Source organism: Nicotiana sylvestris, chromosome 12 (genome assembly GCF_000393655.2).
Source record: "Nicotiana sylvestris chromosome 12, ASM39365v2, whole genome shotgun sequence".
Taxonomy (NCBI): Eukaryota; Viridiplantae; Streptophyta; class Magnoliopsida; order Solanales; family Solanaceae; genus Nicotiana; species Nicotiana sylvestris.
Genome location: NC_091068.1, coordinates 88,468,936 through 88,488,481, shown reverse-complemented (window position 1 = coordinate 88,488,481; position 19,546 = coordinate 88,468,936).

Below are 19,546 nucleotides of genomic sequence, written 5' to 3'. Positions count from 1 at the left end.
TAATTTGGGATGTGTTATGATTATCCCAATAAGAACTTATGAGAAATTTGGCCGAGCAACATTGTGGGATCATGGTAACTAGGGAGAATAGGTCGTTGTGGGGTCTAGATCTATGAGGTTGTAGCATAAATCTAAGTGGGGGAGCCCACCGTCTACAAGTGGGTCATGCAGTTGTGTGCTGGTGAAGTTTCTAATTATTGGTGCATTGGTGGATTAGTCACGACCTAGGTTATTTTGGGGAAGGAATTTAACATATAGGTGCAATATTTTGCCTAAGAGATTTTGTACGGATGTTGGGGATGATTCAGAATATATGCTTCTTGTGGATATGATGTGCAAGGAAAAGAATCCACCCGGTTGCTTCTTTGGGAAGTGTTATGCTAGCAGAGCACTATAGTTTGGTTATATATTTGGGACCAAGTCAGAGTGCGTGACTCTTAGCAATGGTTCTAGTGGGTTCAAGAATTAAAGTGTAGTGTTTAAAGATTTTAGGTTCATTATGTCGCTGAGAACTGAGTTTTGCCGCAGAGTGTGGACAATACTTGGGGAATTTCTATGTTATCATTGGGTCTATGGTGTAGTGTTAGAGAAATGGGAGAAACAACTTTGGTTTGCAAGGGTATTTCAGAACGGGTATATCAGCTGGAGATATTTTTGAGTGCATAAGGAGGGTATGAGATGGTTGATGGGTATTGAGACGATGTGGTTTCGTGATTTGGGTCACCCAATATGAGTGTTGTTTAAGGTCTGTTATGTGTTTGAATAGAGTTGTTATTTCAAAGTCAAGTTAATAGTAAGCTGGAAGAAGTTGAGTCAGATCGTAATGATTGAATCAGCATGGTTGTGGAAATGATCAGTTTCTTCAATGTGTTAAGGATATACATGTGATTCGTGGTTATACATGTGAGCCTGACAACCACCGTAATTTGATTGTTTTGGAGGTATTTTATTATGATGGTCGGTTATGTGTAAATGGATCCCGAAAGAAATGTGGTGGTTTAGACCACAACTTGAGGTTTAATTTCAACGGTTATGGGAATTTGGTTGCGTGTTGCAACTGTTCTTCTAAAATATGTGGAGTGAAAATGGTTCTAGCCGATGAAGTATTTATTCTACTGAGGGAGGTTATGATGAAATTCTTGGACTCTCGCGTAGCGGCATGATAGGTGCAGTGAGCCGCATGGAAATTGAAAGTTGAGGATCAAGGTTGCGATGCGGTTTGATAAGAGTGTTGCAAACTTGGAGTAGTCGGGGGGAGATTTCAGATGTTTAGGGTATGCTAGCACTATTTTCAGACAGCCTGAGGATTGCCTGTTTTGGTGGAAAAAGTGTTGGGTGTTGAAATGTGAATGCTTGGCTAGTACTATGGAGATAGCATGGTCGATGGTCATTAATGTTCAGATGTTACTAACTGGTACGGAAGGTTGTGGGGGTATATCACACAAGAAGATCGTATAAGTGTGACGTGTTAGTCATTCGATTGCAAGAGATTTAAATCGGGTATGGAGATTTAGGTATTGTTGCCAATGAGGGAGGTTATGACTGAGAGGTGCTCCATTCCTTTGGTTGGGGACTGTGGGAGTTTGTTCCGGATTTGACGATTGATCTTATGTGTCACGGATAGGGTCATTGTGGATCCTCGAAAGGCTATTGGTCCAATATGGGATGATTGAAGTCCGTTTGAGGTCTGTTAGTATATCTAATATGAACATATGCTCTACATCAGGTTGGATATGTTCATTTAACATATCATTGCTTACGGAGGAGTCTTCGAGTGATGGATGTTGTTCTTGACATCAGCTATTCTTTGTAATCCTATATGATGCCATGTGGTTGTAAGATGGCTTGATTATTTGCATGTGTGTTGTCAATATTCTGGCATTCAATAGGTATGAGCATTATGGCTCGATTGGTATTTCCTTATTGATTGTTATGGGTGGATCAGGTGGCACGCTGCCACAGGTATGAAAATTGGATTAGGTTCCACGCTGCAACGGTATCATGTGTGGAACGGGTTGCATGCCACAACAGGGAGATGTTGAGTATGGTTCCATATACTTATTTTTGTATGTCTTGTTTTTAATTCTTTGAGAAAGGTCATAGCATTTGTTCGGCCATTTTATTCATTACGTGGGCTTCGTAGTTCTTTGCCAGTATTCGTTCTTCCTTATATGTCATATTCGAGTTGCAGCTAGTGGGCGCATTGATGGCGTCATATGATACTTTAGTCAGTGTTTAAGGTGTCTTATTGTCTGAGCAGCTTGTACTGGGTAAGATGAGGTTATTGGACCTAAAATCGGTGCGATAAGATTTATGCAAGGTATATTAAAGAGAAAAGGTCACTACTCAGTTCAGAATGAGGTAACAGTTCTTGTCAAGCAGAGGAACTCCATGAGTTATTGATTTGATGGATGGTTATGAGTTCCTGCACCTCTCTTTCATCGTTGTAGTACTGTGAGAGTTGAGACCAGGTTTATATGTGTTATGAGGTATACTACAGGCATCAGGTTCGTGAATTCGCAGTTGTTCTATTCGGAGGATGTTATTATAGGCATACAAAGTATACGGGGCATTGTGTGATCTCAGCACGGGTGCACGATCATATTTGGTGCAGTGGGTTGAGATTGTTGTGTTGTCCGTATGTTGGAATCAAGTCTCGTGGAGAAATTCGGATGTTGGAATTTGGTTCTAAGGCTTGTTGGCTAAAGTGAAAGGGTGGATCTTCAGTCTGGCTCGAGATAGTGAGCTCATGTGGGTTGCGGTAGCACGGGCAGGGGCATTGGTGTTAAACAATGATTTTTGGCTAACCCCAGAACGATCATTGGCACGTTCGAGGACGAACATATGTTAAAGTGGGGAAGAATGTCAGTCGGTCGTTTTGAGCTCTAGCATGTCGTTCTGGGGTTTGAGGCCTTGAGTAGCTTCACTTCATGTATTATTGTACGTATGGTTGGAATTGAATCCCGGGAAGTTCGGAGTTGATTCGGAAGGAAATTCTCAATTCGGAAGCTTTAAGTTGGAATAGTTGATTAGGGTTTGAGTTTTCAGAAAGTGATCTCAGAATCAAGATTTGAAGGTTCCAATATGTTCATATGATGATTTCGGACTTGGACGTATGTTCACGTTGAGCATCTGGTCGCCCGGGAGCATTTCGGCGCTTATTGTGGAAAGTTGGCATTTTGAAAGTTTTAGAAATTCCTAAGTTTGACTTGAAGCGTACTTTGGTGTTATCGATATCCGTTTTGGATTTCGAGCCTTGGAATAGGTTCGTATTGTGATATATGACTTACAAGTAAAATTTGGCGTCATTCCGGGATGTTTAAATATAATTTGGACGCGTTCGGCAATGTTTAAAAGTTTAAAGAAAGGTTTTGATCGTCAATTCGTAATTTTAATATTGTTTGACATGATTTGAGACTTAGACTAAGTCCGTGTCGTGTTTTGGGATGTGTTGGTATGCTTTGATGGGTTTCTGGGGGCCTCAAGGGTGATCGTGTTGGAAATCGGGATGAGTTTGTACTTGGGGAATTTCTAAAGAGCACCAAGTCAGGTGCGGTCGCACCTGTGATAGATGTGGTTGCAGGTGCGAGTCCGCAGAAGCGAGCCTAAGTTCGCAGGCAGAGCCTTGTGGGAGTTGGGCAGTGGTCGCATGTGCATGGAAGTTTTTTCCATCTGCGAGCCCGCAGATGCGACATTTGGTATATGTGGCTGGCGATCACAAAAGCGGAGAGGAATTTGCAGGTGCAGATGCACAGAAGCGAAGGGTAGACTGCAGATGTGGTCCCACAGGTGCGATGGTTGGGCCGCAGGTACAACTGGTCGGTCCCTAAGTGGAATCTGCAGGAGCGGACCTTTTTCCGCAGAAGTGGAGCCGCAGGTGCGGCTGTGGAGTCTGCATGTGCGAAAATGCTTGGGCAGACTTGTCTTTAAGTTGAGACTTACCTCTCATTTCTATCATTTTGCACTTGGATGGCCAAATTTAGGGAGCTATTTTGAGGAGATTTTCATCGAGAAATATGAGGTAAGTAATTCCCACTTATTGCAAGTTAAATACATGAGTTATATATGGATTTAAAGATGAAAATTTATAGAAATTGTAGGATTTTTGAAGAAAAAATTAGAATTGGTATTTTTGGATTCTTACCACGAAATTGGTCATGAAATTAGTAATAAATTATGGGTAATGATTATCTTCGAATATTTTCAGAATTTGGGCACGTGGGCCCGAGGGTTGACCATGTTGACTTTTCGAGTGGAGTTGGGAATTGTTATAAATTGATTTATTATGAGTATTAGATTATATTTTCATTGGTTTGCACATTATTTGACTAGTTTCAGATCAATGGGCATCAGTTTGAGGTGTTAGAGAGGCGTTGGAGTCGGTTATGGAACTTCGGAGCGAGGTAAGTCTCCCGTCTAACCTTGTGAGGGGGAAATTTATACTGTAGGTGTTATATCTCTTATGTTTTACATGTTGTGGGAGATATGCATGTATAATGTTACAAGTGCCCGTGCGTATGCTTGAATTCCTGGTTATGTCCGGGTAGACTTAGATTCACACCATACTTTAAATGTACTAATTGAGTTATCCTTGCCAGTTTAATTACTTTATTTTGCATTAGGTCCTGAGATTATACTTTCATAGAGTAATGGACTCGCTATTTTAGAAATTTGACGAGCTACTTAATTTGCCGTGGAAATTGTGCTTCCTTTATGGATTTCTCCCATATTGTGCATATTTATCGCAAAGTTTTCTTAAACTTCATAAATCACACGTATATTTGTGAGTGGGGTCAAGGACCTGTTAAGCTTCTTATTTTAATGGGATCGGGTCGTTCACCTTGGTAGGATTATTGTAACACACTCTTATGGGATTGGGTCGTTCGCCTCGGCAGTATCATGTATTATATTCTTATGGAATCGGTCCATTCGCCTCGGTATTTATACAAAATACTCTTATGGGATCGGATCATTCGCCTCGAAAACTTCATGAAATAGTCTTATGGGTTTGGGTTGTTCGCCTCGGCAGAATAGTGTGTAATATTTGAAAAGAAGCCATTGTATCTGTGAGTTTCCTGACTTGACTATGATGACCTATCTAGCTGGGAACATATTATATATACTCCATTTGAGGAGGTAACCGATATTTGAGGACTTGTGTTTACTATTCAGAGGAGGATTGCATCATGTACCTATATTTGTTTTCACTATTTAAGTACCATGCTTCATATTTGTTTACTTTCTACTGCATTTGCTTTATTGGACCACTAGTAAAGGCCAATGTCGACCCCTCGTCACTACTTCTCCAAGGTTAGGCTAGATACTTACTAGGTATGCGTTGATTTACACTCATGCTATACTTCTGTATTTATTGTGCAGGTATATATATTTCTGGTGGTCTTTTAGGTGAAAAGGCACATCTATTGTGGGAACTTTACGGTGAGTTGCATCCCATGTTATGAATCACATCATACAGAGTCTCCATCATAATTACTTACATTATCCTGTCTATCATGTATTCCAGACAGATGTTGTACTGTTATTTTACCTTCTAGTAGATGCTCATGCACCTGTGACACCGGGTTTTGGGGGTTCCTAGTGGATGTTCAATATTGTCATTATTATTATTATTTCAATTTATGATTTATTTATATTCAGAATTTTGTAAAAAAAAGGTAACAAGCTTCTTTGAGTGACAGATTTTATTCTATTTAATTGATGAAAGTCCTGACTTTTAAAATTTTAAATGGATAATTATTTAGATGGTCCACTATTGGCTTGCCTAACGGTGACGTTGAGTGCCACCATGGCCTATAGAGGATTTTGAGTCGTGACAATCGAGGGTTGACTTTATTGATATCGGGGTTAGATTTTTGTTTCAGAAGTTGGAGTATGTCCGTTGTGTCATTTATGAATTGTGTGCAAAGTTTTGACAAGAAGAACAGTACTGGATTGATTCAATAAGTAAAGAAGTTTTCTAAAAATAAGGACTGATCAGTAGTAAAACAGTTTGAAAATACAGCCGGCTAGTTCAGTAAAAGTAGTAAGTAACAAGAAAGTGCAGAGAGCTTTTAAGTGTAAGAGAGAGTTATTGAACTAGTATTTGTGTGTGGAAGTGAGAATAGAGGAGAGTATATATAGTAGTTGAGAGCAGAGTAAAAAGAAATCAGCCTTCAATAATTAAGGAAGCCACAGAATCAGTCAGGCAAAAAATCAACAACTCTTCCCTTAACTAAGGGGTAATTAACCAACACTAAAGAGCAGGACATATTTAAGGAAAGAAAATCAAGTAAGACTTAAGTACAGAGTAGATAATTAGGGGTAAATACATAAGGGTTCAATTAAGGAAACAATTAGTGAAGAATCAGTAAATAACATGGCTAATCAAATAAGGTAAGAAAATTAAATAAGGTTGCAAAATATGGAAATAATCGAGAATCGGCGTATAGGTATTACCATAGCAAATCAGTGAATCAAGGACTCGAAATAACATTGATTTGAGGAAAATAACATAGGTTTCCATGAATAAGCAAATAAGCCAAGTTTAAACAGAAAGAATCGAAGGTTTAAAGGAAAGTTTTCAAATCAAACCAAGAAACAGGGAATTCAGAATCAGCCAAAGAGAGAGTTGTGAACAGAGTTAGCATTTAGCATATAAATAAAGTAAGACATGGATAGTCAAGAGTCGGCATACAACTCTAGCAAGCATAAAAGTTAAACAATACTAATTCAATGAGAAAGAGGCAAGTCTTGAATAGTCAAGATAAACACAAGCACATAGAATCAGTGTAAGTTAGGCTAAGAAACTCAGTAGAATCATATCAAGGCAAGATAGTCACGAGAAATCACAGAAACTCAGAAACGAGAACCGGTCAGTCATGCTGATACACAAAACCAAATGAAGAACCCTAAAAAATTAGGGCTTTCAACATAGAAGAGTTAAAGATGTTGGAGACTCATAGAATCAGTCAAAATATGGAAGAAATAGAAGTTTAAACACAAAAAAAGAGTTAAACAAGGTTTGAAAAAGAAGATCCGATAACCCTAGTTTTAGAAGAAGACGAAAAACACTTGAAATCACATGATTCTTGTAAAGAACCTCAAGGATAGTGTAAAATATTCAAGAAACAAACTCAAATCGTCCTAGATCTGTACAGATCTAGGGTTTCAAAAGAACCCATATAGAGATAAGGAAACCTGTCTAGAAACTCGAAGATCGTAGCAAATATAGAATGATTTTGCTTGAAATCACACTGGAATAGCCAAGAACATGCAGGAGATGAACCCTAGATGCAAGTCGGCATGGCCCTAGGTGCTTGAAGACCTTAGAGAACGCAAGCATGGCATGAGAGAAGCCATTGGAGGCTTAAGAGACGATGAGAGGTCACCGGAGATGGTCGGAGATAGGACGTCGGCGGTTGAAGATTAGGGTTAGATTGAGAGTGTTTTGTGAGCAGAGAGGATTTTATAGTGGCAGATGTAGAGAAGTGATTAGGGTTAGGGGATCGTTTGGAATTAAAAAGGAAAGAACAAATATTGGTCGTTGATCTTTCAGATCAACGAAAAGATCAACGGCCATGATCTGATGGGTTCTGGGTCGGTTAGGTGTATTTAGGGCCTGGGTTGGGTAATTTAATTAAAAATTGGGTTGGGGTGTTGGGTTGAATTTAGGCTAAAATTGAAATACAATTTGGCTAAGTTTTAAACAACCAATTTAACCTTATGTAATTTATAATAAATAATAAATAAATTCTAAAATATAACTTCATATACTAAAATGATTTAAAATAGATTTTTTATATTTTAAAAATATAGAAGATCATTTTATGCATATAAATGTAATTATACATTAATAGGGCTAATATTGCAAAATATATTCAAATTAGTTTTAAAAATGCAAATGCAATTATAAAAATGCACTAAAATTAATTAAGCACTATTTTGGCATAAATATAGGATTTATATGGCTAAATTACCATAATAATAATAATTTAAAGGATAATTATTGGAAATTTTATAAGTAAAAGGGGAAGAATTAAATCATTTTAAAGCCTTTAAAATTATAGAAACATTATAAAAACCATGTACATGCTTATATATGCATATATATGCTATTTTGAAAGTATAAATGTCTATAAAAATATATAGAAAAAAATTGGGTATCAACAACTGCCCCTCTTTACCCGAAACGTTTTTGGGTAAAGAAACTATAGCCAATTTTGACAAGCGGGATGCTCTGGAATTATTGCAAGAACGGACATGAGGTGTTGAAGCGAATATGATGAGCGGTTAAGGTTCGGGACAGTTGAAGAAACTGGAGCGAGATCGCTCCTGGAAGGATAGCGGTTGCTTACTAGTTACTTGTGGATAAATGATGCTACAAACATGTATTTGCGAAAATTTGAACATGATGCAGATTCCCTTTGGACCATGAAGGTTTTCTTCGGACGGTTAAAGATGTAGTCATTGGATCATGACGTCCTGGGCCATGGATTGTTTAGTAAGGGATTCGCATGCCATGAAATGATGTTCTCGGGTCGTGAAGATGGTGCCTCCAAACCATGACGCCTTTAAATAATGATATGCAAATTTGAGGGATACTTCGACCATGGTAGGTGTCTTCCGGCTATGAGGATGATGCATTTTAGACTATGACGCCTTTGGATAGATTGGCGATATTTCAGCCCATGATATGCAATAATGTGATGTAAACAAGACAAGGCTTAGTCTTGTGAAATGGAGGGCAGAGCTTAGCCCGATCGAAAAGCAAATAGATAGTGATAGAAATAGAGTAAACTTTCTGCAAAAAGGGACAGTGCCTAATCCCATGTGAATGGGGAGGCAATGATTAGCTTCATGCAGATAAGGAGGCGGGGATTGGACTCATGCAAGTATGGAGGCAAGGATTAGCCTCATGCAAATTGGGAGGCAGGGATTAGCCTCATGCAGGTATGGAGGCAAGGATTTGCCTCATGCAAATTGGGAGGCAGGGATTAGCCTCATACAGGTATGGAGGCAAGGATTAGTCTCATGCAAGTGGGGAGGCAAAGATTAGCCTCATGCAAGTATGGAGGCAAGGATTAGCCTCATACAAGTAGAGAGGCAAGGATTAGCCGCATGCAAGTATGTAGGCAAGGATTAGCCTCATGCAAATAGGGAGGCAAGGATTAGCCTCATGCAAATAGGGATTAGCCTCATGCAAATAGGGAGGCAGGGATTAGCCTCATGCAAATTAAGAGGCAGGAATTAGCCTCATGCGGGTATGGAGGCAAGGATTAGCCTCATGCAAATTGGGAGGCAGAGATTATCCTCATGCAAGTATGGAGGCAAGGATTAACCTCAAGCAAGTAGGGAGGCAAGGATTAGCCTCATGCAAGTATGAAGGCAAGGATTAGCCTCATGCAGATATGGAGGCAAAGATTAGCCCCATGCAGTTATGGAGGTAGGAATTAGCCTCATGCAAGTGGGGAGGCAATGATTAGCCTCATGCAAAAAGTAAGTAGTAAGTAAAAGTAGCATATGTCTTAGCTGGAGTATATTCGGTGTTTGATGGCCTGATTGATAGTGATCTTGCTGCGTTAAGTTGGATGTGCCTGCGTTCAAAGAAAAATTGTATGTTTTGTGGGGGAAGGTTGGTTCGTGCTTCTGTCGGCTGGCTATGCTTTGCTCCGTTCTGAAAGCCTTTCGAGTTCCCCTGGGTTACACCTGACTGTTACAGAAATAGAGTTTTAGAAAAATATGCAATCATTGATGAAAATAGAGTTATTTAGAAATATTAAGTAATTTTAGATGAACCAGTGACCGTAACACAATTAAAGGCATTGCAGCTCTCTTATATTTGGAATTTTGAGGGTCCTCCTCAAAATTCTGCCCCAGTTTGGTAGATTTGACTATTTGCAGATAATAGGCCTTGGTGAATCTTCTTCAGAAGTTTGAGAATCCTTCTCAAAATTTTCCCCCAGTTTCTTAACTGATTACTAACTTTCTGGCATGCGATGGCGTTGGCTGGACTTGCTCCAGAATTTTGAGGGTCCTCCTCAAAATTCTACCCCAGTTTCTGATCTTGGGGGGAAACGGAAATTTTATTATGATATGACTGAACCCATAAGGCTGCCTATGTATCCCCTATTAAACGGGAATCAGGTCAAGCGTAGTTTAATTACATCAGAAGAGAAATGTAAAGTAATTTAGGCATAGTATCTCTTGACTGCGTCTGAATTGATTGGTTTTGGCCAGACTTCTCCATCCATTTCTACAAGTATGAGTTCTCCTCCTGTTAGTACCATGTGAACCATGTATGGACCTTGCCAATTGGGAGAGAATTTCCCTTTGGCTTCATCTTGATGTGGGAAGATCTTCTTCAGCACCAGCTGACCTGGTGCGAACTGTCTCGGTTTGACCTTTTTGTTGAAAGTTCTAGACATTTTGTTCTGGTAAAGTTGGTCGTGACATACTACGTTCATCCTCTTTCCATCGATAAGGGACAATTTTTCATAGTGACTCCTTATCCACTCTACATCGCTGAGTTCAGCTTCCTGTATGACTCTTAAAGAAGGAATCTCTACCTCAGCTGGGATGACAACCTCGGTGCCATAAACCAGCATGTAAGGAGTTACCCCGGTTGATGTGCGAACTATGGTGCGGTATCCCAACAAAGTGAAAGGTAACTTCTCATGCCATTGTTTGTGGTTCTCTACCATTTTCCTTAGTATCTTCTGGATGTTTTTGTGGTGGCTTCTACGTCTCCATTCATCTAAGGTCTGCAGGCTGTGGAATTCTTGTGCTTGATTTTGAAAGTTTCACACATGACATTCATTAGATCACTGTTGAGATTGGCGGCATTATCAGTAACAGTGAACTCAAGAACTCCCAAATTTACTGCTTCGGTTTCGTCCATATTGGACATAGGCTTATTCTCAAAATTTTCAACCTCCCTAACAATTTCCTCAGGTATCTCATCCTCTTCGTCTGAATCACTATCCTCATGTTGTGTTGCCTCATTACATGTCACAGTCACGGGTTCATCGGGAAAAGTAATAATAACGTTGTAGAAAGAAAAGTGTAAAATAGTAATGAATAATAAAAAGCAAATGCATTTGATTAAAATTGAAAAATCATCCAGACAAGTACGGCTCGATGAATCAGGCATTTATTTTGAAACAAGTAAATCTTAAAACAAAATTACTAGAAATCTTAGATGCCTAGAATGGCTATAGAAGTAAACATTTGCCAATCTACCCAGGGACTCGGCGGGCTCGGGATGGTGTAGCAGTCCAATTCCTGAGAACAGTTCCATTTTTACGGTATGAATGGTGAGGCCTTCTTCCTCCTCCTCCTCCTCTATTATGGCACTGCAATCCATGTCTTCATCCTCCAAGAATAAATTCTTCAAACCAACTAGTGCTTCCTCTTTTGTGGTCCCCCATATCGTATCAGCCTAGTGAAAAACTTGTTCCAAACATGGCACTGGCTGCTCAAGAGGGTAATACGGTCCACGCCATGGAGGTGACCAATCCCTGTACTCTTGCCATGTGTACTGGTATCCGAGCCCAAAGGTGGTACCATGATTTTCAGCTGTACTGGTTTAGCGATACCTTAAAGATTCTTTCCCATCCCTTTGCCAGGTTCATATCCAGACCATGCCAATATGCTTTCTATTTTACCACTCCACCATTTATCCTTCTCGACGGCATTGACCCGTTCGATATGACGATAGGTTTCCCCTCCTAGCTTTCTTATATGTCTAATGGTCGGGAAGGTTTGATTAGTAAATGGGGTTACTTCCATCCCCGTGAATGATTACCTCCTGACGATTCCATTCAAACTTCACGGCTTGATGTTGTGTGGAAGGCACGGCTCCAATGGCATGGATCCATGGTCGGCCCAACAGAAGGTTATATGAGGCTGGTATGTCGAGTACCTAAAATTCAACGTCGAACCAAGTTGGCCCCATCTGCAAGCAAAGGTTTATTTCCCCAATCGTGGCCCTCTAGGACCCATCTAAGCTTTCACATTCATGTTTCCTACCCATATTTCATGGAAACCTTTGTCCAGCCTTTTCAGAGTGTCCAACGGACAAATATTTATGCTTGAACCTCCATCAACCAAGACCCTGGCAATGAATTTGTCTTTAAATTGCACTGTAATGTGCAATGCCCGATTGTGATTCAGCCCTTCAGGTGGTATTTCATCTTTGTGGAAGATAATCTTATGACTTTTCAATACTTGCCCTACCATGTTGGCCATTTGTCCGCTAGTGATGCTATTGGGTAAATAAGCCTCGCTCAGCACTTTCATCAAAGCGTTCTTATGTGCTTTTGAATTCTGCAATAGTGACAGGATAGATATCTGAGCAGAGACTTTGTTCAGATGGTCAACAACAGAATACTCCTTTGCCTATACTTTCCTCCACAGGTAATCTGGCCCGGTCTCAATGATAGGCTGCCTAGTAATGGCTTCTTTGCTTGATCATCCCAAATGTTCCGGTGTATAAACTATTCCAGTTCTAGTCATTCCTTATGTGGCGTCATATTCCTCTACCTTGGCCTTCCCTTTTTGCTGAGCCTCGGCAACGTAATTCCAAGGTATTTCTTTTGAGTTGAATGGAGGTGTGGTTAATACTATCATAGTGAAAGGTGTGACCATTTCTACTTCAAATGGAGCGGGGATGGCTGCAGGCGGAGCCACCTCTACCTCGAATGGAACTGATGTAGTTACCTCAACCTCAATTGGTGCCTAAGTCTGTACCACAATAGTAGTAAGTGTGACTGCAACTTTAAAGTCGTCACCTTCTCGAATGAGCCCAATCGACCCCTCAGGGTCCCATTCTTCATTCGTCTCTATGACATGTACACCATCACCTCTATGATCAGGGAGGGGACTGTTGCGGACATTAGGTGCGGCTTCCTTCGCCTGTATGACTTTGTTGTCAATTGGCATCTGGATCTTATCCTTCAAGGTTCGGCACTCAGCAGTGGTGTGCCCCTTCATAGTGGAATGGTACGTATAGGTTTTGTTCGGATTGACCCATTGGGATGGATTTTCTAATGACACAGCGGGAATGGGAGTGATGTAACCCATGACTTTCAACCTTTCATATAACTGGTCAATGGGCTTAGCAATTGCGGTGTATTGTCTGGGTGGCTTGCGGTCGAAGTTGGGTCTTGGTCTTGGATAATTTTGGCGAGCTGGTGGTGATTAGAAGTGGGATGGTTAGTAGTTATAAGTGTGATGGACAGTGGCTGGTTGGGAATATCTGGGGGATGAAGGTTGATATGTAGGTGGTGATGCTTGGTATGTGGGTGGAGGGGTTTGATATGTAGGTGAAGGTATTTGATATGTGGGTGGAGGTGTTTGATATGTAAGTGTAGATTTCGGGCCTTCGGCCACCATTACTGCCCCAACATCTCTCTTCTATGATATTCTGCCTGATTGTAATGCTTTATTTGTGGCCTGTAGTGACTCAAAATTTGTTACCATCCCGCTCTTGATTCTTTCCTCGATCCTTTCTCCATGTTTGATGATATCAGAAAGTTTTTGGTTTTCGATAACCATCAATCCTTCATACTATTGTGGATCTTGTACTTTGACGAAGAATTTATTCATCTGTTCTTCGTCCAAAGAGGGCCTGACCTTGGCTGCTTCCGACCTCCAACGAGTAGCATACTCACGGAAAGTCTCAGTAGGTTTCTTCTTAAGATTCTGAATGTAGAAAACATCTGGTGCGTTCCCTATGTTGAACCTAAACTGGTCCATGAAATCGGACACCATATTTACCCAATTGGACCATTTCTTGGGATCTTGGCGTATATACCAAGACAAATCATCCCCGTCAAAACTCATCATAAAGAGATTTATCCGGATCTTTTCATCTTTCTCGACCCCAACAAGCTTGTCACAATAGGTCCTTAGATGAGCCCTGGGATCACCTGTGCCATCGAACATCTCGAACTTGGGAGGTTTGTACCCCTCAGGTAGTTCCACATCTGGTTGTATGAATAGGTCTTCATAGTTTAAACCTTCTATTCCTTTGTCGCCTCCAACACATTGAACTCGGCTTGTTAACTTCTTGAGTTCTTCAGCCATGTTTTTAATGAGCAGGTTCTTTTTGGAGGATTCTGGTGCATAGGAGATTAGTTGGGTAGAGTGAGGTAGAGTTTCCACATATATATGGTTGCTTTGATGGGTTCCATGGATTAGGGTATAATGATGGTCATTGGTGGAGTTTTGGGGATCGGGAATGGGTTGTGGTGTGTTTTGGGGAGTGTGGTAAGTGGTGGTTGGTGGGTACTGAATTGGTCGATGGTGATGTTGTGGCGGAGTTGGTATGGACAATAGATTGAGATTTTGGGGTGGAGTTGCGTATTGATTTAGCGGGGGAGGATTTTTGTTTTGTGTGTTCTGAGGAGATACTGGGTTCTTTGTGTTTTGTTGGTTGATGTCTGGGACATTGAGGGTGAGTGACAAGTTTTCCAAGTTGCAAACCTGCTCACGTTCTCCTTACAATTCCAGTATCTTTTGTTTTCCAGTCTCAAGACTAGATCATTTGGGGTCGGAGTACTACGGCCATCTGAGGTTTCTGCATTCTCAATATTCTCCTTCGAATACCACTTAAGTCGTCCATTTTTGCTTTTCCTATGCCTTTTGTGTTGCTTGGATGAGGATGAGGTGGAGGGATCTAGATCTGGTATGATACGCTGATAAGGCCAGTATGAGTGAACCAACCTAAGGGGATGGGAATAATAAAAAAAAGGAAAAACAAAAAGGTAACAAGTTAGTGAGGATCCTGAAATATTTGTAGTATTTAAACACATACTGCAGAAATGTAAATTCGTATCCTACCTTGGGAACCTTGTTGTTACCGAGGTAGGCCTAGCGACAAATAAATTTGAAAAACTTTTAATGCCAATAAATGCTTCATTTCATAATATAAAAAATAGACGAATCCCAAAACGACAATAAGACAATAAAAATAAGTCACTACTGGTACTTGGCCTTATTACATTTTAGGAAAGCGAGCAAACCTAATCTATTTAGTCTCGGAAGGACCTTCCTCAGGCTTAATGCTCTTGTCGATCAAATCCTCCAGTTCGTGCAGCTTCATCAGTAAGAATGTCTTTGCCAAATTTCCTCCTTCGTTTCCCTCAGCGTTCTGGCAGTCTGTGACTCTCTTCCTCACTTTTCCTTCCAATTCCATCAAACTGTATTCCAAATATTCCAGTTTTTCACTTGATTTGACGACCCTCTCTTTCCATTCATTGATCTGGTCATTTGATGGAATATTCCTCCACCAGTCTAGCAAGAGTGAGGGTGTGCTAACCATACCGAAGTTGGGGACCTCGTTCTTTATATTCTGCAAAACAATTGGGTTAGGCCTTTCCCTCTACCAGACTCGACTATTTATACATTCATGATTAGCATATTGGCATTTAGTTCTCCAAATTAATGTACAAAACATGGTTGTGTCCGTTGGGATTATGGAAACCCTAGTGGACTTTGGATAAGGCTCATCTTAAAGGATCATTATGTGGACAACATAACTGATACGACTAGGTTTGACCATGATGCATGCACAATTTCGATCAGAGTAAGGTTACTATGGGGTTTTAGACTGGTACCTTCAAGCGGACAACTTGAGGGGAAAGGCATGGAACCGTTGACTGCATAGCTGATCGACTGGTTTTACCGCAAATAAACCTTTTCGAATTTAAGGGTAATAAATAGGAAAAGCACAACCACTTATTAAAGCATTGTTATAAGATTTGATACGCACGAGTGGAATATGATGTGGAGCATGATTTATGCAGCAATTAATAACATGTAGTCAAGTATTTGCACGTAGAAAAAATAAATACAGTATTTAAATAATTGAAAAACAGTTACAGGAAAAAGAAACAAAAGGACAAGTCAGTTTCAGGGATAAAGAATCATAAATGCCTAAAGAGAAACGGACAGTTAAATTCAAATAAGGAAAAAGGGTATGGGATAAAACATGCTTGGACTAATTCATAAAAAAAAAGTTTGTTATGGTAAGAGCATAAAAGTATCCCCAGCTGAGTCGTCATACTGTCACGCCCCATTTTTTCCCTCCCTTTTTTACAGGGAAGAAAGGTCTGAGTTTCGACATTTATGGGTAATGTTGGCCCAAGAACATGTGAAGTTTTGAAGACTGACAAAAGAACTTAGACATGGACCAGGTCCATCTTGTGAAGCATAGTCAAGATCAACCCAGACATGTGAGATGCACGTGAAGGAGATAAATCTAACTTATCAGAAATAATATCTCCTGATCTGATCGAAAAGGTTGCATATTCGATAAGGAGAGAAAGACTCCTTACATGAAGAGAACACAATTTAGTAAGAGGATAGTGTTAGAGTTTGAGATCAACTTGAAATCTTCTACGATAGAAGAGTAGTATCTGAATCCCAGTCAATCTCTAATTACTAACCCATTAAATATCAGTGTTGTTCTCTTTTACAGGTAATGCACATAAGCAGAAGTTAAACATAAATTGAGAGCAAAAGAGCAAGGCGATTTTGCAAGTAATTTATGTGTGATTCGAGTATGCAATCCTGAAGCTACTTGAACGAGATAGAAGAACCAGTTCCAAGTGTCTATCTTTTATTCTAGTTCAATTGTAATAGGTGATTTTACATTGTATCTTTCAGCTTTCATAGGAGCAATTGTATTATATACCTAGAGTGTTCAAGTTAGAGTTAACTTGAAGTTGTCGCAACAGTTGAGGTTGTGTGCCACAACGGGATTAGTCAATCCTTAGGTTTACAAAGAGTTTTGTAAATGTTGTTTTGGCTCAGTGATTTTAGTGGAAGTTTGGGAAAATCCTACTAAGTAGTAGGTCGCGGTTTTATCACCTTTTGAGCCAGGTGTTTTTCACATAAAAATCTCTGTGTTCTTTATTTTCTTTACTTATTATTCCGCAAACAGTAGTAGTTGGAACACATAGAAGAACCATGTCCTTCTATAGGTCAGTTAAGCAAAAATTGGGTACCACACAAATCACCCCACCCCCCCTGTGTGGTATTGAAGTCTAAAACATCAATTGATATCAAAGAAGGTTATCCTTGAAGAGGTTAACACCTTAGGAAAAGATCAAGATGAGTGCAACACCTGGAAACTGGGAAGGGCAATCCACTGCTAGGCCTCCACTCTTTAATGGTCAGTACTATTCTTGTTGGAAGAACAGGATGAGAGATCACATCATAGGAGAAGACTATGAACTCTAGGACATAGTCACTGATAGTCCCCTAGCTACTACAAAGAATAATGCTGAAGGAGTGGACGTGCCAAAGACAAGAGTTGACTGCACTGCTGAAGACTTGAAGAAATGGGAAAAGAATCCTAAAGCCAAGAAATGGCTTGTGTGTGGACTGGGTCCAAACGAGTACAGTAGGATTCAAAGTTGTATCACTGCTAAGGAGATATGGGACACTTTACAAGTGGCTCATGAAGGAACTCCTCAAGTAAAGAGATCAAGAGGAACACTGCTATATTCTCAATATGAGAATTTCACAATGAAGGAAGGAGAAACTATCCAGGAGATGTACACAAGGTTCACAACACTAACAAATGAACTTAAATCTCTTGGGAGAATTATCCTTGAAGAAGAAAAGGTTGAGAAAATCTTGACAAGGGTCTTACCAGTAACTTGGGAAAGCAAAATCACTGCTATTTAGGAATCAATGAACATTGCTACTCCCAAGTTGGATTAACTGATTTCAAATCTCACCGCCTATGAACTAAGAAGGTAAACCATGAAAATGGATGCACCCAAGAAGGAAAGGAGTCTGGCTCTCAGAATAGCTGAAGGTGCAGATCTGGAGGATGATGAAATGGCCATGATCACAAGGGATTTCAAGAAGTACCTGATGAGAGGAAAGGGTCCTTCAAGAGGTATTACCTTCAACAAACCAAGGGCTCCTGAGAAAAAGACCAACGAGGGCTGCTACAAATGTGGCAAGACTGATCACATGATCAAGAATTATCCTCAGTGGGAAATAGAATGGTAGAAAGAAAGGGTTGAACGAAGGAATAGGAAGAAAGAATAGGTTCAACCCAAAAGGAACAAAGGATCAACAAAAGTTATGGTTGCTGCTTGGGGAGAAACATCAGATGAGGATTCAGAAGATGAAGCTGGAGATGAACAAGCACTTATGGCCATTGGAGAATAAGATGATGAACAAGAGGTAAGTGTGATTCATCTCAAAGACAAGATTAAATTTCTGTCTAAAGAAAGGTTATCCGAACTATTGCTAGATTTCATCGATGAGTCTGAGGTAATTAACAATGAGAAGGAACAGTTGTCTAGGGAGTGTCTGATCTTAAAAGCCAAGTGCAAAAATCTAGAATCTAGGATAATGAGAGTGACAGTAAAAATGCTGAGTTGAAGAACCAGGTTCTTGAACTTGACACCAGTGTCTTAGAACTTAAGTCTAAAAAATTAAAACTGAAATTAGGAACAGGTAAGAAAAAAGTTGATCACACATATCTCACCTTAGAAGAAAATCTAGGAAAAATGAAGGATGAGTTGTACAAAAAGGATGAGTAGATAAGAGTCTTAAAAGAAGACCTAGGAAGGTAAAGCATGAACTAAATAGAACTTGCAAATGAAATAAGGCTTCTGATGCACTATCCTAGCTACAAGAACATCACAGTAGCAACAAGAGAGGACTTGGCTATGGGACCAAAGTACCTAAGTGGGACCCCAAAAGCAAGTACCTCACTCTTCCTGAAAACAAAATCTGCACACGCTGTGGCAAGACTGGTCATTACAAAAATGAATGTAATGCAAAAGAAAATGCCAGTCAAAAGAATAAAACCTTTGTTCAAAAGAAAAATAAGCTGCCTGGGTGGGCCAAAAAGAAGCCTTTTGCCTATAGAAAGGAACCCAAACTATTTTGGGTTCCAAAGACTACCCTTGATTTCTTTTTGCAGGTCCAAGTGAAGGGAAGCAACCAGTAATGGTACATGGATAGTGGATGCTCAAAACATATGACTGGAAGCAAGAACCAATTCCTTTCACTTGAGGACTTAAAAGAAGGTAATGTATCCTTTGGAAATGGGAAGAAAGGTGAGATTATTGGGGTTGGAAAGGTAGGTAAGACAGACTCACATTCTAATGAGAATTTCTACTTGATAGATGGCTTGAAATATAGCCTAATCAGTGTATCACAACTGTGTGACAGAGGTAACCTTGTAGCATTTACCTCTACCAAATGCTTTGTGATTAATCTTACCACTGACAAGATTGTTTTGCAGGGAAAAAGAGTTAACAATATTTACATTGTAGATTTGTCCACTCTTTCAGAAAATGAACTCACTTGCCTGTGTGTGTTGGACAATGATCCTCTTCTGTGGCACAAAAGACTTGGTCATGCAAGTCTGAATCAACTCAACAAATTAGTCTCTAAGGACCTGGTGATAGGGTTACCTAACATCAAGTTCAAGGAAGACAAAGTTTGTGAGGCCTGTGCAAGGGGGAAGCAGGTAAGATCATCCTTTAAAAGCAAAAAAATGGTAAGCACAACT